The following is a 26,437-nucleotide window of genomic DNA, read 5'->3' as shown; positions in this document are numbered from 1 at the left end:
CCCAAGGGTCCCTGGTTCAATCCCCAAGTACCAACCTCGTCACGTCCGTTGTGTCCTTGAGCAAGACACTTCACCCTTGCTCCTGATGGGTGCTGGTTAGCGCCTTGCATGGCAGCTCCCTCCATCAGTGTGTGAATAGGTAAATGTGGAAGTAATGTCAAAGTACAACCCATTTATTTATCATTTAAAACTATGATATGAAGTTTTCATATCATTACATCCCTACCAACAACCAATGTGAAACCAACTTCACTGCGTACGTCTTGAAGGTAAATGCTGGATTATGTTTTACAGACCATCTTCAAGCCTCTTTCTGACTGTCTCTTCAGAATGCGCTGTTATGTGGTCGGTATTATTTACCTGCTGCAGTCCTCCCCCAGGTCAAGCCCCTTTCGACTTTGCGTCTCCATCCTATCAGCCATGTTTTTCTTTTTAACGCTTCCACGTGGAGTCCACTGAGAAATAAGTTAAAACTCTATGCCACTTTGTATTAGAAATAGCGACAGCGGAGGATGCATGCATATGTACGAGCAAGGCTGCCCCACAACAACAAGGAAATTATTCACTACAACTTTGGATTGCAACAAGGGCAGTCCTGATACCAATGTATCAGTTTTCTATATTTACCACAAAAACGTATGGTACATTACACATACATTTCTTGTCTCACTTAAAGAAACAATTTGTAAGGTTAAAATTAAAATTTAAACACATTAAACACAGGTATTAAACACACTGGGATTTAGGTTAGAATAGACTACACATATTTGATTCATATTTTATGTGCGCCAGACTTGGTCTGGCTCTAAAACAAATACAATCATTAGTAAATACTACAAACAATACTATGGTTAAAAGTACACTGATAGCACATGTAGCAGGTAAAACACATTGTTAAAACACAAATTGTAGGAATTTGTTACAAAGTTCTGTCATTTCACTTGCACTAGTTTGCGCTACGTGGGCGGTTTGGACTGTACTAATAATTGGCAGGACACTTGCTGCCACCTTGCTGCCTGTGCCACCTGCACTGGTGTAAATGTAGCTTGTAGAACATGGGTGCCCATTCGGTCAATCGCAAAATCCTGATTGCACAGGGTTTGTTGGTCGGTCGACAACCAAGAAAAAAAAAAAAAATAGACCTAAAAATTAGAGCTCATCAATCATCACTGTAATTGAAATTACAGGGAAGATTATGCTCTGCTCTGTCATTCTTTATTTTTGAATAGAACTTGGTCCTTCACATAGTACACAACCATATGTTAAACATGTTAATCCAATGGTGGGCCTTCAATAGAATAGAATCAGCTTTATTGTCATTACGCAGGGTAACGAGATTGAGGCCATTCCATACAGTGTGATGTGTGCATGTAAGAAAACAATGTATAAATATATAAAAATATAGAAGTGCAAAGAAAGGTGTGGAAGAGAACAGTGTACACTCTATACTCGCTGTACAATGTACACTCTGTGCAAATGTACACCCTATAAACTGTACAAATGTGACTCTATACACTATGTACAAATGTACACTATACAGTGGGTGAAATGAATATCTACATGAAAAAAAACAGGGCGGTTGGTGGAATGGGTTATAGCACCGAAGAGAAGGCAGTTATGAGGGTCTATGGGGCAGTCCGTTCAGGGTGGTTATGGTCCTGGGGAAGAAGCTGTTCTTTAGCCTGTTTGTCTTGGTTTTAATGCACCTGTAGCGCTTCCCAGAGGGCAGCAGGTAGAACAGGTCGGAGCCAGGGTGGGTGCTGTCCTTAATGATGGTACTGGCTCTGTTAAGGCAGCCGGAGGTGTAGATGTCCATCAGAGAGGGGAGAGGGCGGCCGATGAGCTTCTGAGCCGTCTTGACCACTCTTTGCAGCCTCTCCCTGTCTGCTGCAGTGCAGCTGCAGTACCATACTGTAATACAGTAGGTCAGCAGGCTCTCGATGGACGAGCGGTAGAAGTTCAGCAGCAAATCAGGCTTCAGATTGTACTTGCTGAGGACTCTCAGGAAGTGTGGACGCTGCTGAGCCTTCTTGATGATTGATGTGGTGTTGACTGTCCAGGAGAAGTCGGTAGAGATGTAGATTTCAAGGTACCTAAAGATGTGGATCCTCTCCACACGCTCGCCATTGATGTAGAGGGGGGCAGGGTCGGTGCTGCTCCTCCTGAAGTCCACGATGATCTCTCTGGTCTTGCTGGTGTTGAGAGCGAGGTTGTTCTCCAAAGACCAGGCTGTCAGCTTCAGGACCTCCTCCCTGTAGGCAGCCTCGTCACCCCTGGAGATGAGCCCGACCACTGTGGTATCGTCAGCGAACTTGACGGTAAGGTTGTCACCGTGGGCTGGACTGCAGTCATGGGTGTAGAGGCAGTAGAGGAGGGGGCTCAGCACACAGCCCTGTGGGGAACCGATGCTCAGCGTGCGGGTGGATGAGAGGTGGGGGGGCAAGTTTCACATTCTGGGGTCAGTCCGTTAGGAAGTCCCTTATCCAGGCGCTTGTGAGAGGGGGGAGGTCAAGAGTGTCCAGTTTGTTGCAGAGTCTGTCCGGGATTATTGTATTGAAGGCAGAACTATAAATCACAAAGAGCATCCGGACGTAGCTCTGCTGCTGCTCCAGGTGGTTCAGAGCAGAGTGGAGATCAACAGTGATGGCGTCCTTTGTGCATGTGTTTGCCCGGTATGCGAACTGGTGTGGGGCGAAGTCTGGAGGGATATGGTCCTTGATGTGCTGGTGAACCAGTGTCTTGAAGCACTTCATGATTACCGGAGTGAGGACCACTGTTCGGTAATAATTCAGGCTGGTGATGGGAGACTTCTTCGGCACCAGGATTATTGTAAGATGACTTCAGGCAGGATGGTATGACTGCCTGAGCCAGGGAGAGGTTGAAGATCCTGGTGAGGGGGGGAGTGAGCTGGTGGGTGCACGCCCTGAGCACCTTTGCAGGTACTCCGTCTGGTCTGGCAGCCTTCCTGGGGTTCACAGCCAGGAGCACTCGTCTGACACTGTGCTCCTGTACAGTGAGTGGAGTGGTGCCGGAGCCCGGTGGGGGTGGGGGCAGGGCAGATGAGTGTCGCTGGGGGGTTTCGAAACGGCCAAAGAAACAGTTAAGCTCCTCTGCCAGTGTAGCACTCTGATCCGCAGTTGTCACATCGCAGCCTCTGAAGTTCGTGATGTCATGAATGCCCCGCCACACCTCCCTTGAGTTATTGCTGGACAGATGGGACTCTATGCACCTCCTGTGGTCCGCCTTTGCTTTCTTAATCCCTCGCTTCAGGTCGGCTCTAGCAGCACTGTAAAATGCCCTGTCCCCTGACCTGAAGGCTGCGTCGCGGGCCTTGAGGAGTGTGCGGACCTGGGTGGTCATCCAGGGTTTCTTGTTGGGGTAAGCCCGGATGTTTTTTTTCCACAGTCACATTCCCGTTGCAGAACTGTATGTAGTCCAGCACCGTTCCTGTGGCTGTCACCAGCTCCTGTTGTTGGAAGAGGTCCTAGTCTGTGTGTTGGAAGCAGTCCTGAAGTTTGGGGAGTGCATCGTAAAGCCAGGTCATAACAGTCTTTGTGATGGGCCTGGCCTGGCGTCTGATGGAGGCGTAAGTAGGAGAGAGCAGGAAGGAAAGATGGTCTGACTGTCCAAGCTGGGGGAGGGGTGTAGCTCTGTATGCGTGCTTCATGTTAGTATACATGTGGTCCAGGGTGTTCTCGCCCCTTGTAGAACACTTCACGTGCTGGTAGAATTTAGGGATTTCAGTCATCAGATTGGCCTTATTAAAATCCCCTGCTAGGATATGAACACCGTCGGGGTGGGCTGTTGGTTGACAGTGTTCAGCAGAAGAGAGAGCGCTGTGTTTACCTTGGCGTCTGGTGAAATATACACAGCCGTGATGATAACAACAGACAGCTCTCTCGGGAAAAAAAAAGGCCCACATCTAACAGACATGTACTCCACGTCCGGGCAACAGTGCTGTTCAATGATTGTCCCGTTGTTGCACCAGTTCTCATGCACGTAAATACAGAGCCACCCTCCTCTGCTCTTACCAGAATTCTTAGTTCTGTCCTGGCAGAGCAGAGTGCGGCCGGCTAGCTGCATGCTAGCATCGGGTATTTCCGGGTGAAGCCAGGTTTCGGTGATAATCATAGCACAACAGTCCCCAACATAGCGGTTACCAGCGAGTTGTAGCTCCAGGTCGTCCATCTTCTGTACGAGGGATCTGGCATTGGAGAGGAACAGGCTCGGTAGAGGTAGCTTGTGGGGTTGTTTCCTAAGCCTGAGCAAGACGCCGGACCTGCGGCCACGCTTCTGCTTCCTCTCCCTCCTCTGTCTGCACCGTCTCCCAGACCCAACAACAAACCACGGAGAGCCCGGTGCTCTCGCTATGTCGTCTGGGATGTTATGCTCGTGGTGAAAGTCACTCGAAACAGATATCTGGTGCCAGTTCCCGATATCCAAGAGTGACTGGCGGGTGTACTGGGTGTTTGCAGTACAGGTGGTGCACAAAAGGAAAAAAACAAGACGAAAAGAAGGAGGAGAGAGCACTGAAATGGAGAGCCGTAAGCCGCTGCGTCCGTGCGCGCCGCCATTTTGAAAAAAAAAAAAGCCCTCTCTGCTGTCCTAACGTAACCAGAAATCAAGATCATAATTTAGGATAAAAGTAATTTTTAGTTTACTTTCCCTAAATATCTAAAAGTATTTATATTCTCTTCATGTCATATTATACTCCTTCCAGTGCTGTTGTTTTTAGGTTAGAGTTTTTTTGCCAATTAAATATCATTGAGATTATGTTGCCATGCTGTACGAAATCTGCCCGGTGCCTTCAGAATCAACAATGCTGGAGTGTGTGCACTGTAAGTGAACGGGCACATACAGTTGATAGATAATTGCAATATCCAATCAGATCACAAGTTGTTGTGGACTTCTAGCTGGCCTCACGTTGAACATGAAATTTACATGTCCAGTGATTGGATACTCACTGGTTTGAGCCGCAGCTGTTATGACTGTTCGATCATAAATGAATCTGATATAATTAAGTTAATTTTCATTTAAATTTACTTTCCAAATATATGTAAAATAATTCATCATATTCTCTTCGTGTCAGGCTCCAGTGTTTCGTGTTGTTACGTTAGAGCTTTTATCTAATCAGAAGTCAGCTGGCTTGTTGCCTGAGCTTTATGAATTTAGCCATAGCCTTCTGAATCAACATAGTACAAACGAACAGAACACATACAGTTAATAAACAGTTGCAATAGACAATCAGATCACAAGTTGTTGACCGTAGGTGTTAACAAGACTGTGATTGGATCAGAGGTGGGTAGTAACGCGCTACATTTACTCCGTTACATTTACTTGAGTAACTTTTGGGATAAATTGTACTTCTAAGAGTAGTTTTTATGCAACATACTTTTACTTTTACTTGAGTATATTTACAGAGAAGAAACGCTACTTTTACTCTGTTCCATTTATCTACATTCAGTTCGCTACTCGCTACTTTTTTTTTTAATCGATCTGTTAATGCACGCTTTGTTTGTTTTGATTTTGTCAGACACGCATTCAAAGTAGGAACTACGCATGCTTGCGTTTCACCAATCACATGCAGTCACTGGTGACGTTGGACCAATCAAACAGAGCCAGGTGGTCACGTGACCGTCACACGTAAAACCCGACATGTTGAAAAACTTATTGGGGTGTTACCATTTAGTGGTCAACTGTACGGAATATGTACTGTACTGTGCAATCTACTAATAAAAGTTTCAATCAATCAACCGATCAATCAAAAGTGTAAAGGAAAAAAGACACTTTTTATTTCGACCGTACTTTCCGTCAAAAGCCTAAAGACTGATCGCACAGTTCCTGTCTTCACAATAAAAGTGCCGCTCCATCGCGCCTGCGCTAACAAAATAAGAGTCTCCGAAAGCCAGCGCAAACAAACTAGCAAGCTACGGAGTTTGCCGCCAATGTATTTCTTGTAAAGTGTACAAAAACGAATATGGAAGCTGGACAAATAAGATGCCAAAAACCAATGACTTTCATGTGGTATTAGACAGGAAGGAGGAACTTTTTTTCTCCTCCATTTCAAAACCGGGACGTTATCAGCACTACTGTCTGATTCCAATCAATGCAAGTCATCAGAATCAGGTAATACACCAACTTATATTCTTGTCTTCATTAAAGATAGGAATTTATATGTTAAACATGCATGTATATTCATTAAAACACCTTTAACATGTGAACAAAAACCGCAAAATAAATAAATATAAATTATATACTGTGTGTATATATATATATATATATATATATATGATATGTGTGTATGTATATGTAAATATGATGTAGATCACCTCGACTTGGTCATTTATTAAGTAATTGATAAACGTTGAAAAACTTATTGGGGTGTTACCATTTAGTGGTCAATTGTACGGAATATGTACTGTACTGCAATCTACTAATACAAGTTTCAATCAATCAATCAATCAATCAATCAATGCCTACTGAGCCTATGGTGCTGTTAAGTTATTGTGGCTCAATTTGCCTTCATTTTTTTTATTTATTTTAATGTATTATTATTTAATATATAATATTGTTTTAGTTGCTTAAGAGATATTCCTGGCTCTGAATTTGCTCATTGCTATTTTTATGTCTTTGTGCATTATTTGTTGCTGGAATCATTAAACAAACAGGTTACTCATCAGTTACTCAGTACTTGAGTAGTTTTTTCGCAACATACTTTTTACTTTTACTCAAGTAAATATTTAGGTGACTACTCCTTACTTTTACTTGAGTAATACATCTCTAAAGTAACAGTACTCTTACTTGAGTACAATTTCTGGCTACTCTACCCACCTCTGGATTGGATACTCACTTATCACTCCAAAGTGAGTATCCAATCACAAGTTGCAATTTACTAAAGCAGGAAGTGTTGCACCGTAGCCATACCGGGCTAGCAGAGAAATCGCCAATATTTACTTTTTAAACCAACAAAGAAGGAGAACAAAACGTTGATTAAATAGCAGATATATATTTGTAAGGCCATTTTCAAGAAGGATAATTAAAGAGAAACTACATCTTGTGAGATGATGTCATCCAACCCCGGAAGCTAGCTCAGCTGTCCCGGCAATGAAATGGGGAAATGCCCGCCACTTCCACTCAAATCAACCAACTACAAGCGCGACCACTGGCTTATACGACGTTGAAAGGGTTCTCCAAATTGTAAGTTCAAAGATTTTATTTCTTTATTTTTTCACGTTTAATGTTTTTTAAAATTTCAATTTTTGACAGTAAATAAATGATAAATGGGTTGTACTGCGGGCTATAGAGCGTTTTCCGTTCGGGCTCCAGTACTCTGGAATGCCCTCCCGGTAACAGTTCGAGATGCTACCTCAGTAGAAGCATTTAAGTCTCATCTTAAAACTCATTTGTATACTCTAGCCTTTAAATAGACCTCCTTTTTAGACCAGTTGATCTGCCGCTTCTTCTCTTTCTCCTATGTCCCCCCCTCCCTTGTGGAGGGGGTCCGGTCCGATGACCATGGATGAAGTACTGACTGTCCAGAGTCGAGACCCAGGATGGACCGCTCGTCGGGACCCAGGATGGACCGCTCGCCTGTATCGGTTGGGGACATCTCTACGCTGCTGATCCGCTTCAGATGGTTTCCTGTGGACGGGACTCTCGCTGCTGTCTTGGAGCCACTATGGATTGAACTTTCACAGTATCATGTTGGACCCGCTCGACATCCATTGCTTTCGGTCCCCTAGAGGGGGGGGGTTGCCCACATCTGAGGTCCTCTCCAAGGTTTCTCATAGTCAGCATTGTCGCTGGCGTCCCACTGAATGTGAATTCTCCCTGCCCACTGGGTGTGAGTTTTCCTTGCCCTTTTGTGGGTTCTTCCGAGGATGTTGTAGTCGTAATGATTTGTGCAGTCCTTTGAGACATTTGTGATTTGGGGCTATATAAATAAACATTGATTGATTGATTGATACTTGTATAGCGCTTTTCTACCTTCAAGGTACTCAAAGCGCTTTGACACTACTTCCACGTTTACCCATTCACACACACATTCACACACTGATGGAGGGAGCTGCCATGCAAGGCGCCAACCAGCACCCATCAGGAGCAATGGTGAAGTGTCTTGCTCAGGACACAACGGACGTGACGAGGTTGGTACTAGGTGGGATTTGAACCAGGGACCCTCGGGTTGCACACGGCCACTCTTCCACTGCGCCACGCCACGCCGTACCACAGAAGATATATTGTAATTGCTGATGCAGGTTTACAGCTTTTTTAATGCGTCAGAAAATAGCCTGTTTTTTACACTTTTGAGGTGTTTCAATACGATGAGTGTGTAAATGTGTTTCTATATCATATTTTTCCAGCAATGGTCATGTGGTGAGATCAAAAATGGAATTTTGAGAGGTAATTATTGAAGTTGGACATCACTGAAGGCCTAGGTGGGAAACGTACGGCCCGCCACTGTATTCTTTATATAAATATATATATATATATATATATTTATATACAAAAATATATATATATATATATGTATATATACACACATATATATATATTTACACACACATATATATGTATATACACACACACACACACACATATATATATAAAATATATATATATACATATATATATACCGTATATATATATATATATATATATATATATATATATATATATATATATATATATATATATATGTATATATATATATATATATATACACATTGCATTTTTCGGAGTATGAGTCGCTCCGGAGTATAAGTTGCACCTCCCGAAAATGCATAATAAAAAAGGAAAAAAACATATAAGTCGCACTGGAGTATAAGTCACATTTTTTGGGGAAATTTAATTGATAAAACCCAACACCAAGAATAGACATTTGAAAGGCAATTTAAAATAAATAAAGAATAGTGAACAACAGGCTGAATAAGTGTACGTTATTTGACGCATAAATAACCAACTGAGAACGTGCCTGCAGTGACGTGCGGTGAGGTTCATGGCTGGTGAGGCACTGATGTGCACAGTCAGATTTACATACATATGAACCCTAAAGAGTCTCTTATTCAGCATTTGATTGGCAGCAGTTAACGGATTATGTTTAAAAGCTCATACCAGCATTCTTTACTAGGGTTGGGTGTCGAGTATCGAATGGAACCGGGACTAACTTTCCGATTCTCCCGGAATCATTCAAAAGTTTAAATTTCGATTCCTAGTTTCGATACCCGGTCCGTCGACATGAAAAAAATAATAAGTCCGCCGACCGGAAGAATAAGCCGCTGAACACCTACGAAGAAGCGCCCACCGCCGGAAGTGTTAGCATAGCCGAGCCTATGTACATTATATACCTATGCTAACTAAACTATGGAAATGTATAATATAATTCATATAGCAATACGGTCTCACTGCACAGCTGCCAGCAGTTAGCTGAGTCATTGCGCAATCCATGGTGAGGCTCAACTGCCTGTGATTCACCGCAAGTCTCTTCCCAGTATTTGAACGGCAAATGGGAAAATTCAGCGATTTTGAATAAAAATGATCTAAACTTGGTGAAGTTAAATGGAAAATAACTTTATAAAGTATAATTTCTGGATACATATAATGATTACATTTTTTTTTTCTTTTTGCATTTTTTTTCTTTCCATGATGGCACGCCTCACCTGCCTCCCCTGACTGCACGTCACTGCGTGCCTGGTATGTTAACATAACATATTATGGTAAGAGTCATTCAAATAACTATAACATATGGAACATGCTATACAATACCAAACAATCTGTCACTCCAAATCACTAAATCCCATGAAATCGTATACGTCTAGTCACTTAAGTGAATGAGCTAAATAATATTATTTGATATTATACGGTAATGTGTTAATAATTTCACACATAAGTCGCTCCTGATTATAAGTCGCACCCCTGGCCAAACTATGAAAAAAAATTATAGTCCGAAAAATACAGTGTGTGTATATATATATATATATATATATATATATATATATATATATATATATATATATATATATAAATGTTAACATGTTAAGGCGTGTGATTAATTTTAAATATTGTGTTACCATAAATTAATCTATTTGTTATGGCTGCACTTAAAGCCAGAGGTCTGCGCCTATTGTTGCACTGTGCAAAGATGAGTAATGAGAGGTTTCACTTTAGAACACACTGCAATGGAACTTAAGATAAAACTGAGATAACTTGTTGGCATTGCAGCGACAAACGTTCCTATCATCGGCGCACAGGAAGTTTAAATTGGATCTTAAACCAAAGCACATACTGGGTGTCTGCGGGGCATTAAAAAGCAATAAATGAATTATGCGAAAATTAAATGCCATTAAAAAGCATGGAATTCTATATCCAGGTGGATTAAAAAAAATGTATACAATTGTTGGACTCCGCTGATAGTAGTAAGTCAATCAATCGACCGGTGAATTAAAATGAACTCAATAACTTTGCCCTCGTCAATAAATTGTTGTGTTTCTTTTCTTTGGCTGCGGCTTTCAAAATGCATAGAAAAGGTGATGTAAGGTTTAAAATGTGATTAGCGCTGCCTCCATTAGGCAAATGAAATTGTTCTGAGGTCCCAAACATTGGCATTCTTTGGTGGCTGTAGTCGTGTAGCCCAGTTCGGATTCAGCCTTCTAAAACTGACCCTATATGAAACAATAACAAAGAAATAAAACACAACAAAGTCAAGCCTGCATATTTTTAAAAGTCAAAACTATGTAAAACAGACTTTTCACACTCTCCTGAAATCTGAAGTCAAAAAACGAAAATGTATTAACATTTAATTCAATTGTATCTCCAGCCTATTTGCAACCACTGTATGTTTTAAGTGTTTTTTCACTACTTCACATCAGTTAGTGAATGGCGACGAGCATCTTCATGAGAGCATTTGTACATCTAATAGTGTATTTTTGTAACTGCCACATCCCTGCTTTTCCCTCTTTTTTTTTTTTACCATAAATGCTCTCTCTCTCTTTCTCTCTCTCTCTGATATACATAGCAATGACCCCTGTCTCAGTCAGTCGTGCTGGCACCATGCTGTGAATTCTATCTAAGCAGAAAAACAAGTGGAGATTGTCATGCAAATGGGAATGTTTGTGGGCCTCGAAGTAGAAGAAGAAAAAAAACGTTTGCATCTGTATTCGTGTGCTGGGGGACTGTAAAAGTGGGGGGAATCAAAAGGAGACTGGATACAGAAACAGAAGAAGCAAGTGAGAAGGGGAGAGAAAATCAAAAGGGAGAAGAAACAAAGCATCAAACAAACAGGTTGGCATTATGAGACTGCTTTGAATACACACTTACAGAAATAAAGTCTGCCACAAGCAGGTGGCCTATGTGCTGCTGTTTTCCATGTAAGGTTCGGTTGTGTGATCACTGTGTCATGCAAATACGTCTCTTAGTAATGTATGTCATGTTTATTTAAGCATTCATTATGTGTATGTGTTAGTCGCTGATTATACTGCAGACACACACAGACATACGCTCATAATTAAGAATAAGGAGCAATAAAAGTGGAATACCCAATTAGCAAATATTTAACATTGGAATTTGAGTCAGGATCCAAAATCCAATCGAAAACTCTGAACAAAATAAACACATTACTATTTATTCTGTACCATTTTCATGAAGTGGTCACAACAGATAGAACAATGAGACTGTGGAGAGATGCAGCCGACGGGCCGACAGCGGGCTGAGAAGACGGTCCTGACCAAGATGGAGGCCAGAAGGCGGGGCATGCGGCAGAGAGGAGAGGCGTGACGCACGCGGAGCGGCACGGCAGCGGCAATTTGAGTCAGGTGCGTACAACACACACCTGCTCACAATCTCTCCATCTGCTGCTAGACCATAAGAGAGGCGAAGGGGGCACAATCGCGAGAGGACGGAGGAGGAAACCACGGCAATGACCCCGGCGACAAGAGACCAGAAAAAGACATGAGCTCCCGCGGAAAACGCAACACCCGGCCACCGAAAGGTGCGTGTAGACGAGCAGCCAAGGGCGCGCTAGAAAGTGGCGCGTCCGATTGGGACACAACGACGACCTTTATTGAAACAATAAATGTATGTCAACCCTGCTACGAGGTGTCGTGCATCGAAGGTCCTTGTGGTGATGGCAGGAAGTCTGTCACAGAGACATTTTCAGGAGAAGTACGAGGTGGTCAGCATCAATAATAATTTTTTTGATCAAAACTGATTACTGTCAGCCAGTACATAGTACATAATAATACTCTGACTTGTTTTTTGGTTAATGGTAAAAAAGGGGAAAAATTGGGTGTAATACACCAGGCCCCGCCAAGAACACTATAGAACAAGGACACTGAAGGTGGAAAAGAATGGATAGAGAGGCCCACACCGATTCTATTTCAGGGGTCCCAGAATTCCTAGCTACGGCCCTGCTCAATGGTATCAATTTTCGGTACTATTGTTTGTTAATAAATATGGATTGTTCCTGAAAAAAATATCTGATTTTCTATTGCATCATTTAAATGTAAGCTGATAACTGCTGTCCAGTTGTTAGATCCTGTTTTATTATATCCCATATCTGGATCTCATTTTCCAGTATGACATTAAGTTGCAATTAGAGTTGCAAGTCCAAGACATTTGATGGCAGTAGTGTAATGTGTATGATGTGTTGCCTAGTTAGTTCAGTCATTGCTCTTCTTGTCTTCTGTTGTGCTCTAAAAGTGTTAATACTGTAAGTATTGTACTTATTACGCACCAGTAGTTTGATTGTAACATGCATCTTAGTTGTTGTTTTAATGAAATTTGGAGGGTGTTGAAAACGCTATGTAAAAACAGGAATGCTCCATCCTATCTTGCTGATTGTATTGTTCCATATGTCCCGGCCAGAAATCTGCGTTCAAAGAACTCTGGCTTATTAGTGACCGGCTTATTAGTGATTCCCAGAGTCCAAAAATAGTCTGCGGGCTATAGAGCATTTTCTATTCAGGCTCCAGTACTCTGGAATGCCCTCCTGGTAACAGTTAGAGATTCTACCTCAGTAGAAGCATTTAAGTCCCATCTTAAAACTAATTTATTAAGTTATGTTAAAGTTAAAGTACAAATGATTGTCACACACTCACTAGGTGTGGCAAAATTATTCTCTGAGTTTGACCCATCTCCCTTGATCACTCCCTGGGAGGTAAGGGGAGCAGTGGGCAGCAGCGGTGGCCGCGCCCGGGAATCAATTTTGGTGATTTAACCCCCAATTCCAACCCATGATGTTAACGGCTAAGCAGGGAGGTAATGGGTCTCATTTTTATAGTCTTTGGTATGACTCGGCCAGGGATTTAACTCACAACCTACCAATCACTGGGTGGGCACTGTAACCACTAGTATACTCTAGCCTTTAAATAAAGCCCTTAGACCAGTTGATCTGCTGTCTCTTTTCTGCTTTGCCCCCCTCTCCTTCGTGGAGAGGTTATTAGGTAACCATAGATGATTCAAAGTCGGCACCCTATGCATCAGTTGGGGACGTCTCTGCGCTGCTGACTTGTCTCCACTCAAGATGATCTCCGGCTGGCACAACTATGGACTGGACTCTCACACTATTAACGAGATCCACTCGACATCCCTTGCACCGGTCGCCAGAGACCCCCATCTGCGGTCCCCTGCAAGGTTTCTCATTGTACCCCATTGGGTTGAGTTTTTTCTTGCCCTTATGTTGGATCTGAGCCGATGATGTCATTGTGGCTTGTAGAGCCCTTTAGGGATCTATACATAAACTTTGATTGATTGTTTGAATGTATATTAGTATCAAGATAGCACATTTTTGGATAATTGGAGACTTACCTAAAGTGAGGTAAAACCAACTTTTCATACCTGATGGTACCTGCTTTTGTATAATTAGGATCCCAATAAGTCCCAAACATTTGAAATCAAACCATGGAGGCATGGCAGAAATTTATGAAATAGTATTGCATTTCTTCATGCTCCCTCCAATTTTTTTTTTCTGCGAGTCCGCCATTGTAGTCCAACACTGTGGACTAATTTTTAATACAAAGCAGCTTGTAGTTCACACTTATATCTGTCAGTAGACTTAATATGGAAGCACTAAAACCTACAAAATAGCTGACAGGGAAAAGACAGTCGAAATTGGAGGCACAGAAACAAGATTACCCACAAAACGGCACATTCTGAAGAGACGGTCAGAAAGCGGCTTGAAGACGGTCTGTAAAACATTACCTTGCAAAATGTTGACCAAAGAATCACGATTACATGTTATGTAGCCCACAAGGAAGTGCTTTTAATCTAGAAACACCATCATAATGTGACCCCTTTAAGGCCCCGTTTACACTAAGCCGGTTAAGGTTATCCAGGGTAAATCACACCTAACCTTATCCGTGTCCACACACAACAATGCCACCGTTTAAGACCCCCCGTCCCCTCCGTCCGCCGGCGCTATGCGACTTAGTACCTTGGGGCGTTATGGTGTAGTGGGTAGAGCGGCCGTGCCAGAAACCTGAGAGTTGCAGGTTCGCTCCCCGCCTCTTGACAGCCAAATTGCTGCCATTGTGTCCTTGGGCAGGACACTTCACCCTTGCCCCCGGTGCCGTTCACACTAGTGAATGAATGATAGGTGGTGTTCGGAGGGGCCGTAGGCGCAAACTGGCAGCCTTGCTTCCGTCAGTCTGCCCCAGGGCAGCTGTGGCTACAAATGTAGCTTACCACCATTACCACAAATGAATGATGAGTTCCTACTTCTCTGTGAGCACTTTGAGTATCTAATAATAGAAAAGCGCGATATAAAATCTAATCCATTATTATTATTATTAGTACGCATGTGCAGAAAACAAAAAAAGTTTCTATCTGCTCCAATCTCTTCAGTAAATGACTTTACTTCACTGTGAAGTTATTTAAAAGAGCTACATTTTAACAAGTTTTCTGTACATTTTACATTTGTTTGCTGTTAATGTGTGCACGTTTTTACATTAAAATGTATCTCCTTTGAACAATATCCAGTGTTGTGGTATTCCATTTAACTGGAATCCAGTGTGCTGTGGGGCCCTATTGTAGTGAATCACACCAGAGACATCATAAATTAATGAAATCTTTAATCGACATGAGGAAGTACACGATGTGATAAACACTTTGGTACACGAGGGGGTGGTTCCATTTTTCAGCTGCGAGCTAATGGCGAAGTTAGCAAAGATGCGGGCGTCATGCTAGCTGCCTGGCCATTTCACAGTCACATCCATAAAGCAATATTTGTAGTCACACACTGCCTATCACGATCACATCCACGGGAGCAAGGTACCAAGTTTTTCGGTAAATAGACTCACAGCTGACTGTTGTAAAGTTCTCTTGCCGTCTTAGATGTGTTGTATCCGAAATAGCTACAATCACCCGTTGCCTTCTCTTAAGGTATTGATTTGTGATTTCCAAAAGCGCATGATCCGCCTCTATCTTTGTTATGTCTTTCTGGCGTCACTTCCTTTCTGGGGCGTGGTCTTTCTGGTGTCACTTACTCTCCGAACTCACTTTGTAAACATTTAATGAGTCCATACGAAGCTATGTGCCGGAGATTCAAGAAATACACGGCTGACTTACCCGTGTAAAAATTTGTCCGAGGAGGGGGACCTGAAACGCTGGTTTAGAGCGGCTGAAACGGGGCTTAGGCTAAATAATTATTAGTTTAGGGTGTTAAACGACTTAGTGTAGACATGGCTTGAATCACATTTGGAGCTATTTTTTGAGTCAATTGATCCGTTGGCATTGGCATTGAAAATTGCATCATTACCTCGAGGTAGTTGGCTGAGTCGCCTCTCAGTGCTGCTGGAGTGATCACTGTGGAATTTGCCTCCCAGTGGGTTCTGCTGATCACACATTTGAGCTGGAGACTAGCATTCCGGGTTTAACAAAGTTTTATTTGTCTTCAAGATTCCAGCACGATACTCGACTTTTCAGTCCAACTCCTCAGTGTTCCGCGTGCTTCCGTCTCTCCAAGCCCGGCTCCTCCTCCTGCTCCCGGCCGCTACTGATAAGAATAACAGGTTATTAGACAGTTACAGCTGGGCAATCTAATCACCTGTCAGCTGTGTTGCAAAGCCGGCCCTAGCACATCTCGCTCCTGCAGTAAGCGACCACACCCCCCTACACAATCGCCAAGTGCTGAAGTGCGAAGAGTGTGATGACACGCACAACTCTGGTACTATAACATGCTATCGTTGAATTTTATGAGTCAGTGCCTGGTGGTACTGGTGGGACTAGGTCTGTGCCAAAAAAAAAGTACCGGATACAGCATCTATCCTTATTCCTAACTGACCTTAAACCCTCAATCATTAAGCTTGGCAATATTTATTTGTGAATTTACAAACTGAGATTTCTGTAAATTAAACTGCTTTGATTTGTAACCAAATAAGAGTACACATTTTATCAATGCACTGAATGCAGTCTGCAAGTACCAGAAGTTCTTCAAGTCTATTTTTGAACATTTGCTCAAAGCTGTCTTTCTCATTTCTGAGTTATGCTCCTTTGCTTTCAACACACTTGCAAACATGCACTCTTTATTATTATCCAGGGGTGTCATCAATTATTAGGTCTGATGTGTGAAACCACAGTGCAACCAGCAAACAAACACCCTGTGTGCATTGTCATTCATAGTGGACACTGATCATACTTGTTTTCTTTTTTTGTCTGTTGCCGTTTCTTGTGTGAAGATTGCATCAGTTTACATCAGCAACAAGCACAGTGGCAGGTTGGCGACCATCATTCCCAAACGCCGAGCCACACCATGAAGGTGGTGAACATAATGTAGAACAAACATCACACATACCACCATGTCCTCAATAATGCTGCCCATAAATAAGAAGGTCTCTGAAAAGATTTGAAAAACGACTCTTCCAAACTTACACATGCTCACATATGAAGATCAGAATCAGGTTTTATTGCCCAGGTATAATTAAATCACAAGGAATTCTCTCTGTGTTATATTAACAATATAATCAAGTTCTTAACCCTTTAGTGGACTTACTGCTCACTAGTGTTACCATATCTGAGTTATTGTGCAGAAATATGGGGAAATAACTACAAAAGTACACTTCATTCACTAACAGTGTTTCAAAAAAGATCAGTTAGAATAATACATATTGTTGGATTTAGAAAACATACAAACCCCTTATTTATTGAATAAAAAATACTGAAATTCCACGAAATAGTGAATTTGCAAACATCTTAAATTATACACAAACCAAACTATAAATCATTGGTACTTTAACTTTAACCTGCTACCCAAGAATATACAACAATTCTTCTCAAAACATTTGTGTGCACGTACAACACTTAAAGGCCTACTGAAACCCACTGCTACCGACCACGCAGTCTGATAGTTTATATATCAATGATGAAATCTTAACATTGCAACACATGCCAATACGGCCGGTTTAGTTTACTAAATTGCAATTTGAAATTTCCGGCGAAGTGTCCTGTTGAAAACGTCGCGGAATGATGACGCTTATGTTGACGCGTGCTTGTGACGTTATTAGTTGTAGCAGACATTTTATCCCAGACACCACTCACGGCTAAAAGTCGTTCGATTTATTCGCATAAATACACAGTATTCTGGACATCTGTGTTGCTGAATCTTTTGCAATTTGTTCAATTAATAATGGATACTACAAAGAAGAATGCATTTGGTGGAAAGCGGTGTATTTCGGCCGGCTGTAGCAACACAAACACAGCAGATGTTTCTTTGTTTGTTGTGAAGCTTTAATATGGAACAGAGCGGTCAAGCGAACATGTTTCATCTACCACATGTCAACCGGCAGGTTTCGGTGAGAAAATTGGGGTAATAAGTTGGCTCTTACTGTTAGAAAGGTTCCCAAATTCTGTGCTACCTTAAGAGACTATTATGAGCAGTCCACCTTAAGAGAGCAAGGCATTGTGGGGCGTGCTTATTCATTCTAACCCAAACAGAGCACAGAGCGGTGAATGCCAGTCATTTACCTTTGCTCGCTGTATATATATCTACAACTTGTAAGATTGTATAGCACTGTGGTACCTGGTGCTTAACTGACGAACGTAAGTTCATTATATAGTTGTTTGGCGCACAGCGTGCCTTGTTTACAGCATCTAGACAATGTATTTCATGTACCAGTTCTTTATCTTTTCAAAGAGAGCATCCAGCTCGAAGGACCACAATGTTGTGGAGAGTTATAAAGGACTGTATGGTTCTATAAAGGTAGTCTCATTCGCTCCCGGGGCGTCGGTCAGGACACAATGGACAGGACAGTTCGTTTGGCATATGGCAGTTTACTTGTTTAGTAGGCAGGTTGACAGGCATGGCAGGTTACAATGGATTGGCTGAATGGTACAACACTGTTAAGTATTGGTGGTTCTGCAGTAAACAGATAAGAATTATCATAACCAATTAGTATATAATACCATAGCCTACGTAGTAATAGTACATATCACCTTAGTGCAATAATATATCATGGATACATAATATAGCATATACCGGTAATAATTGGCATTTAGTACACATTAGCTTCACCAGTAAACAGTAAGCCCTGCCATACACACTACAGGATAGCATCAAACCAAACACTCAAATGACATCATCCCAACATTTAACAGAACTAAAATGTCTTAAGATGTTTCTTTGTTTGTTGTGAAGCTTTAATATGGAACAGAGCGGTCAAGCGAACATGTTTCATCTACCACATGTCAACCGGCAGGTTTCAGTGATAAAATTGAGGTAATAAGTTGGCTCTTACCGTAAACATGAGCGGAGCTTGTGTCGTTCTTCCTGCAGCAGCGGTCAAAAAGGCAGCTGCGACTTTCTTGGCTCCTACATGGCTTCACTCAGAGACACTGGCGGTCATCACACCCCTCCGACTTTCAGGTATGACTTTTATAATCTCACTAAAACACTAGTAACACATTAATCAGATAAAGGGATTTTCCAGAATTATCCTAGTAAATGTGTCTAATAACATCTGAATCGCCCCTGCCCTCAACTTTTTTTTCTTTTTTCAAGTCCTTCACTCTCACTTTCCTCATCCACAAATATTTCACCCTCGCTCCAATTAATGGGGAAATTGTCGCTTTCTCGGTCAGAATCGCTTGCGCTGCTGGTGTCTATGATTGTAATCAATGTGCAGATGTGAGGAGCCCTCACACTGGTGACGTCCAGTGCACATCGTCTGCTACTTCTGGTACAGGCAAGGCTTTTTTATTAGCGACCAAAAGTTGCAAACTTTATCGTCGATGTTCTCTACTGAATCCTTTCAGCAAAAATATGGCAATATCGCGAAATGATCAAGTATGACACATAGAATGGACCTGCTATCCCCGTTTAAATAAGAAAATCTCATTTCAGTAGGCCTTTAAGACCTTCAGTATATCTGTATGTGGAATTAAATTATGGAATGGATTAAGCAAAGAAATCAAACAATATGATCCATTTCAAGAAACTCTTCAAACTTAGTGTTTACAAACATTCTGAATTTGTCTCATCCATCCATTCATTTTGACGATAATCTTATTTATCTCACCATATGAATAGAACTTACTCCTTCAAGTATTATATATTTATTTATCCATCCATATTCTGCCGCTTATTCTCTTTGGAGTCGCGGGGGGCGCTGGTGCCTATCTCAGCTACAATCGGGCAGAAGGCGGCGTACACCCTGGACAAGTCGCCACCTCATCGCAGGGCCAACACAGATAGACAGACAACATTCACACTCACATTCACACACTAGGGCCAATTTAGTGTTGCCAATCAACCTATCCCCAGGTGCATGTCTTTGAAGGTGGGAGGAAGCCGGAGTACCTGGAAGTGAACAAAAGTTTTAGCAACTGCTATGTAAAAGAAACGGGGTGGGATTAAATAAACTCTGTTTCTTCCTACTCCTTTTCGAACATGTTAAATAGAGAAACTGGAAATTGTGATGTATTACGTTGTATGCATGCATGTTCGAAATAAACTCAAACTCAAACTAATTCAAAACTTTATGCTTCCTAAGCGATGAAAAAGGACGCGCTCCAAAAAAATTGTATATATATATATTTTTTTTTTTTCTTTCAATGTTTTCAATTCTTCAAGGGCTTCAGACTCATCCATAGATAGATAGTTTTTGTATATTTGTTTTGTTTATATATTGTATGCTATATTTCTAATAATACAAAACACATTTTTGATGATGGAAAGAACACAAAATATGCATATTTAAAAAAAAAAATAGTTAAGTGGAACATTTTAGATTAGGTAATTACAACCTTTACTAAGTCAATAATTCATAACAACATTGACTTTGATGCCTTATTATTTTTGGAACAGTGACAGTCGTTTTTTTGTTGTTGTTTTTTTTTTTACAAAAACTCAATTATGCTTTTTGAGCCGGAAAATGGACAGGCTCAAAAAAGTGTTACAAGTTAGTCATATATTATACATGTTTTGATCTTTCAACGCTTTCAATTTTGTCAAAAGCTTCAGACATATCCGTAGATATTATGTTGTTACATATTTGTAATTCGTCTTTTTGTGTTTCATGCTTTTTTCGTGGGAAAGAAAACATCATACTGTATCGTGGGGAAAAACACAAAATATGCAATATTTTCCAAAATAAGTTGCAAAGTGACCTACTTTAAATGAGGTAATTACAACCTCGAATTGATCAACAATTCATAACAACATGATTTTGATACATTATTATTTTTGGAACAATGACAGTTGTTTAATTATTTTGTTAAACTAAAAACTCACATTATACCTACTTGCCAAAAAAGAAACAAACTCAAAAAAGTGTTGTGAAAAAGGCCTAAATTTTATATATTTTTTAATTGAAATGCTTCAAATCTTTCAGCAGCTTCAGACCTATCCTTAGACATTGTCAATACTTGAATTACGAGTTTGTGACGAACCCCAAGATGCAGAGAAGGAGGCAGGCTTAGTGCCAAAATATGATTTAATTTAAAAACACTAAGACAAAAAACAAACAAAGGGTACAAACAAAAGCGCGCACGTGAGCGGATAACAAACAAAAAGGCCTAGCGTGGAAGCAAGCAGGCATCGAGTAAGAAATAGAAGTCGTACTTATAATATGAAAACAAACTTGGAAGCAGGGGACAAAAGACAATACGTTACAAACCACTATCAAATATAGCTTACCGCAATGCTGCATTGACACGATATGATACGACACGACACGACATGTAGCAACGACAAGAGCGACATGACATGACAATAATCCAGCACTGACTGGAGGAACAAAGCAGGTGAAATAGGAGTAGGCTGATTGACTCCAGGTGTGGTCAGGTGCCTATAGTCGCATCTGTGGGGAAAACAGCGCACAGGGAAAAAAAACAGGAAACAGACAAAATAAGAGCGCTGACAGGAACTAAAAACAGGAAATACTAAACACACACAGAGAAAAAACTAAAACACAAACTGTCAGTGAACACGTACTGTCAGCAAGCCTGACAGTACGTGTTCAACTACATCATCATCAAGTGAGTTTGCAAAGCGGATGGTTGACTGCCGGATTAAATTTTATTTAAAAACTAAACTAATAAGGACATTATTTAATAAATCCTCCATAAACAGTTTCATAACTATAAGATCGGAATAATAACTTTAAAAAAGCTTTTCCTTGCTTTGTATAAAAAAAACATTGTCCCCTTCAGTTAAGAATAACAATTATTTAATGCACAATACATTAAAAATCTAATAAATTACATGAAAATATCTGAACAACCTATTATAAAAAAAACTAATGTCCAAAGTAACACGATTGACCAGAGTGCTTTACAAATTAGGTAAGTAGTCAAAAAGGAAAACTAGTTTACTATTTTATGTTTAAAAATACATTATTTATTTCTGAGCAGAAGATAAGTCTGCCAACAGCAACACATACACACAAGATAAACCTAAAAAACATTTTTTGCTTCATATTTTGTTAGATCTATCCGATCTATCGCAGTATCACAAGGTGAAGTTGCGACACCTGACACAACCAGTAAGTGTTGCAAAAGATCCTTGGAAGGATGCGGCTGACGAATAGAGACAGTTATAGACATATTGTAACCTAAACTTGATTTAGACCCTCCTGGTCCTCCTGTCTCTTTCTATTGTATTTTTTTTACCTGCAAGCCAAAGTCCCCGCAAACCTCTTTTGGGTAAACTTGTTGTAAGCCCTGCCCATAGGCAAACATATCCACCAAAAATATTGTATTGTTTCAATATATTGTATTGTATTTTAATTCAACATATTGCAATGCCTGCACTTGTTTCAGTGCCAATAACACTTTTTCTACAATGCCATTTTTTTCAATACCAAATTACAGGCGGCGTTTTAGCTCCATATGACTGTTTGAGCTTTTTTGTTTCCATATTAATTCCATCCGCAATCATACAACATTCAACAAGGTTTGCCCTGTAAAAAAAAAAGATTTTGGAAGAGAAGTTTGAGGGGTTATTTCACTATTTCTCTGCCATGTCTGAAAGAATTGGGTTTGATTGTTTGTGTGCTGCACTAAAACAGAGTCCTCACAATAATACATGCTAACGTGTGCAGATAGAAAGTAATATGGTACAAGGCCATTCAGTCACACGCATGCATACAGAGAGACACTTGCCCCTGCTCTCCATGCAATAATACTTTTGGCAGGCCTGAGCTGTAATTGGCAGCAGGTTTGACATGCTGATAGACTCCCCCCCGTCCACCGGGTCAAGAGTAATTTAGTGAGTTGTTAAACGCCACTAGTTTCTGCTCTCTCTCTATTCGTCCCAGTCCAATCCAGTCACCTACTATCCTTCCCCCTTTTTTTTTGGAATCTCCATCCAAGCTGTGTTACAAACAGAAAGGATGGCTTAATCCCTCGTTAATTAGGGACAACATCTCCAACAGCTGAGGCTAAAGCAGAGCGCGGTAGAGGCTCGTGAGACTTGAGGGCTCTGGCCAAGCTTGCCGCCCAGTCAGAAAAGCCTGGCCCTGGCAGAGAGAGCTGGGTTTAAAGAGGGATGGGTGTGTAAAAAGGAGGTGTTGATACAGCTCCATTGAATTTTGTTCAGCAGGGGGGGGATTGACAACGGTTCTTGTCTAATCCACCATGAATGCTCTTCCAGGGTAATTGAGCCTGGATGAATGGGCGAACGGATGCTCTTGCTGACTTTGCTCTGGCCCATTCCACCGGTTCATTTTATCATTCATAGTTTAAATGAAGAAGTGATCTAAATGTGGGACATTTTGCTGAAAAGCTTTGTTATACCAGGGATGGGAATGAAGATTTACAAAATCAGCTGAACATTTTTTAATCCTAAAACACCGCTTAGGATGCATTTCCTGCTATTTTGAGTCAAAATCTAACAATATTCTCCTGACCAAAATTTCACATTTATTAGCAAATATTTTCATAAAAATGTATTGTGATGAAATTTATGTATACAAATTTACTCATATCAAATCCTTGCACACTTTTGGATTATAGACAAAAACGCCTACAAATGGATTAACCAGAATTCCAAATATAAATATTTTGAAATACATAAGATCGTGTATTGTACCTCTGAATGGACTCGTCTGTCGTAGATTGGTGTGAGAGGAGCCGAGTCGGAGGTGGGAGGCTTCGATAGTTGATTTGAGGCTGCATTTGTGACGATGTTTGACTTCAGCTTGAAGGCAGATCCCAGTGAAAAATTCTCCGTAAACTCACTTCACTTAAATGCCTTGCCGGTTTTGCGTGGTCAAAGAGTGCCACCTTTCCCCGAGATCCATAGTTCACAATGTCCTTGCAATATAAGCACTGAGGCCGAAGATTAGCCAGGGACACGCCACCTGAGCCCCGGTGAGATGAGCGAAGAGGGCGCAGCGCGCAGGGATCCTCTCGCTGTCCCGCCGACCAGTCGAAGCGCCCGCCGCGACAAATAGCGACCAAAACAGTCGCTGTACTCCAGGGGAAGTGCAGAGATGTTCACTGCGTCAGGATGTGCCAACCAAGCGTTCACTTTTACCAGTCGGCCGGATCGCACTCCTCTGCGTTTCCGCTTCCTGGGCAGCGGCGTGTTCACCCGACGGAAGCACTCAGGTGGGTAAGCATTAGCACGGAAAAATGAATCCGTGTCTCTTGCATTGTAAAGTTCACATGACCGTACTGACTCCCCTATCCTCAACAACTCCTGGTGTTCATACACTAGAAGTGAGTCGATGGTCCTCAAAACACACGTCAAAATAACCATAAAACAGACAGAAGTGCTAAGAGGCAAGCGGCGAACCAGACACACCGGCGCCATCTTGTTCTCTTCTATTATAACAAATTATATAATTGTCGAGAGGGGCGTGTCCTACGCGTCCCCTGCGGGCGGAGCATGTGCGGCAGCCGGTCGTGAAGCAGCAATCAGGTGAGCAGATACCTCAGCTGGGACGAGTTATCTAATCACCTGTTTCCTTTATCAGCAGCGTTGGAAACCATGAGCGGGGCTGACAAACTGGGAGTGAGAGCCAGACGGAGGAGCACGCTCTTGAGCGTGAGAGACAGAAGCTGAAAAGCTGAAAATGAACTCTGAACATTATAAAGTGTTGTAAAAAGAATAAAAGAGTGTAAACCACTGAGCCAAGGTGTGGTGTTTCCTGCAAAGGAACAGAGGATCGAGGTCGGGGATCGCCACAATAATATATAACATTATAAGAATACGAGTTAAGAAACGCTCACAATAATTGAGGATCAGGGACTAGATATTGTCGGCAAACGACGCGTGCAGACTCCTTTAACGGGCAATGTCATTGGTTGATGTCGTCAGCTGATTGTAGAGATAGCCAATTTGGTGCCTTCACACATTGGCATTATATTATATAAATGACCGGCGGCGCCAAAATCGTCAGAATTCCGCAGATCCGCGGAAAATTCCCATCCCTGTGTTACACATCTTGGCTACATTCACACTGCAGGGTGCAATACCAAATTTAAATGTTTTGTTAAATCTAAACTTTTTATGTAGTCGTTCACATTACAAAATCTTCTGATGTGAGTCGTAGTGTAATCTGTATGGGTCCTTGAAGTGACCCACGTGCTCAAAACATAACGTCACACCCGCATGCACTGCAGTGTTCACCAAAGTACACATGGCTCCAGTTCTAGTAGTGTTCTCCCCTCACTATATGTACTGAGGTTATACAGCTTGGCAGACAGCTAACAAATAATACAAGACATTCTTATAAATTCCAAAGCAGATTAATCCATTTAGGCTCTTTATTGTTGTTGATCTTGCTTTGTCTTGCACTTATCTTTACTCTTGTTTTGCACTTTACTCGTAAAACTGAAATACACACAATGACAAAGTTATGTGATTCAAATAACATTCTGAAATGTAATACACAATTTGTAACTATTAGCTATAGACAAATGTACAATACTATCATCACATAAATACTTCTGAATGTTGAAACTATTTCGATGGTGGAAATAAATGACTGGCAGCCATTTTAAGTCCCCAAAACATCCATTAAAACACTGCACAATTTTTTTTTTCCCATAAACATCTTACCATCAAATTAAACCACCTTTATATGGAAGTACCAACAGTTTACTTACAGACGTTTCTTTTCCAAGGCTAACACAACCTGTCTGCTTCTTAATTGTCTCATAAATTGACTTCCTGAAATCCTCAACCCGGAAGTGCCTAAACAAATCAAGCATAGTAATTTATTTTCGCCACAAGGTGTCAGTAAGAGTCTACAATCAAATGGGCATAACAAGTAGGTGTCAGTCCTGACACATTTGTGGCAGTATTAAGGTTTTAGTGCAACCGGAATTAGCATTTTATTATCCAGATTAAGAAAATGATTTGGCTCTCATAGTTTGTGGAGCATTTGCTTCGGCGAGTGTTCTAAGGTGTGTGTGGGTGAGTAGTCGGAGTCAGAATTGTTGGGATATTAACCTAAGTTCTACAAAGTAAAACATGTTTTTTTTCCGCACTTCTTTTTGCTCATTCTCCGCTATTCCTTTTTGCAAACATATATTTTGGAATTAATTCTGCTGACGTATGGGTTGGATGAACGTGAACCGATCCACTGAAGTTATACCGGATACACATCGGATTTACGGTATTCACACATACAAAATAGGTCTGGGTCACATTTGAAAAAAATTGGAATTGTACTGTACTCATTGACAAGAAATACATATATGACCTGCGGTGTAAATATAGCCTGAGTTAACTGTAATTACATTCTGAACATGTGGCTACGTTCACAACACAGATTGAGATGCTGAATTCGGATTTTTTTTTTATGTAGTTGTTCACATCATCAAAAATATATGCAATTTCTATGTATGTCTAATGTGAACAGATTGCATCTAAGAAGTGATGCACATTTTCACAAACTATGACGTAAAAATGGCCCTAATTTGTGTCGGTATCAGTCCTGGCACATTTATGACATGTTCAAGAAACTTTCTTCCACTGGAGTCAACATATTATTTCATGTAG

At 41.2% G+C, this 26,437-nt stretch overlaps 1 long non-coding RNA gene across 1 annotated transcript; it reads left to right on the top strand.

Annotated features, from left to right (window-relative positions):
• The first annotated feature begins 17,913 nt into the window (after positions 1-17,913).
• Positions 17,914-24,549, top strand: LOC133558814 (uncharacterized). Its single transcript, XR_009808013.1, has 3 exons — positions 17,914-18,027; positions 18,761-18,850; positions 24,408-24,549. It is a non-coding gene; the product is annotated as an uncharacterized LOC133558814 (long non-coding RNA).
• The last annotated feature ends 1,888 nt before the right edge of the window (positions 24,550-26,437 follow it).

This window comes from Nerophis ophidion, linkage group LG09 (genome assembly GCF_033978795.1).
Source record: "Nerophis ophidion isolate RoL-2023_Sa linkage group LG09, RoL_Noph_v1.0, whole genome shotgun sequence".
In the NCBI taxonomy this organism is placed as follows: domain Eukaryota; kingdom Metazoa; phylum Chordata; class Actinopteri; order Syngnathiformes; family Syngnathidae; genus Nerophis; species Nerophis ophidion.
The sequence above is the reverse complement of the archived record's forward strand: the minus strand, read 5'-3'. Positions and strand labels throughout refer to the sequence as shown.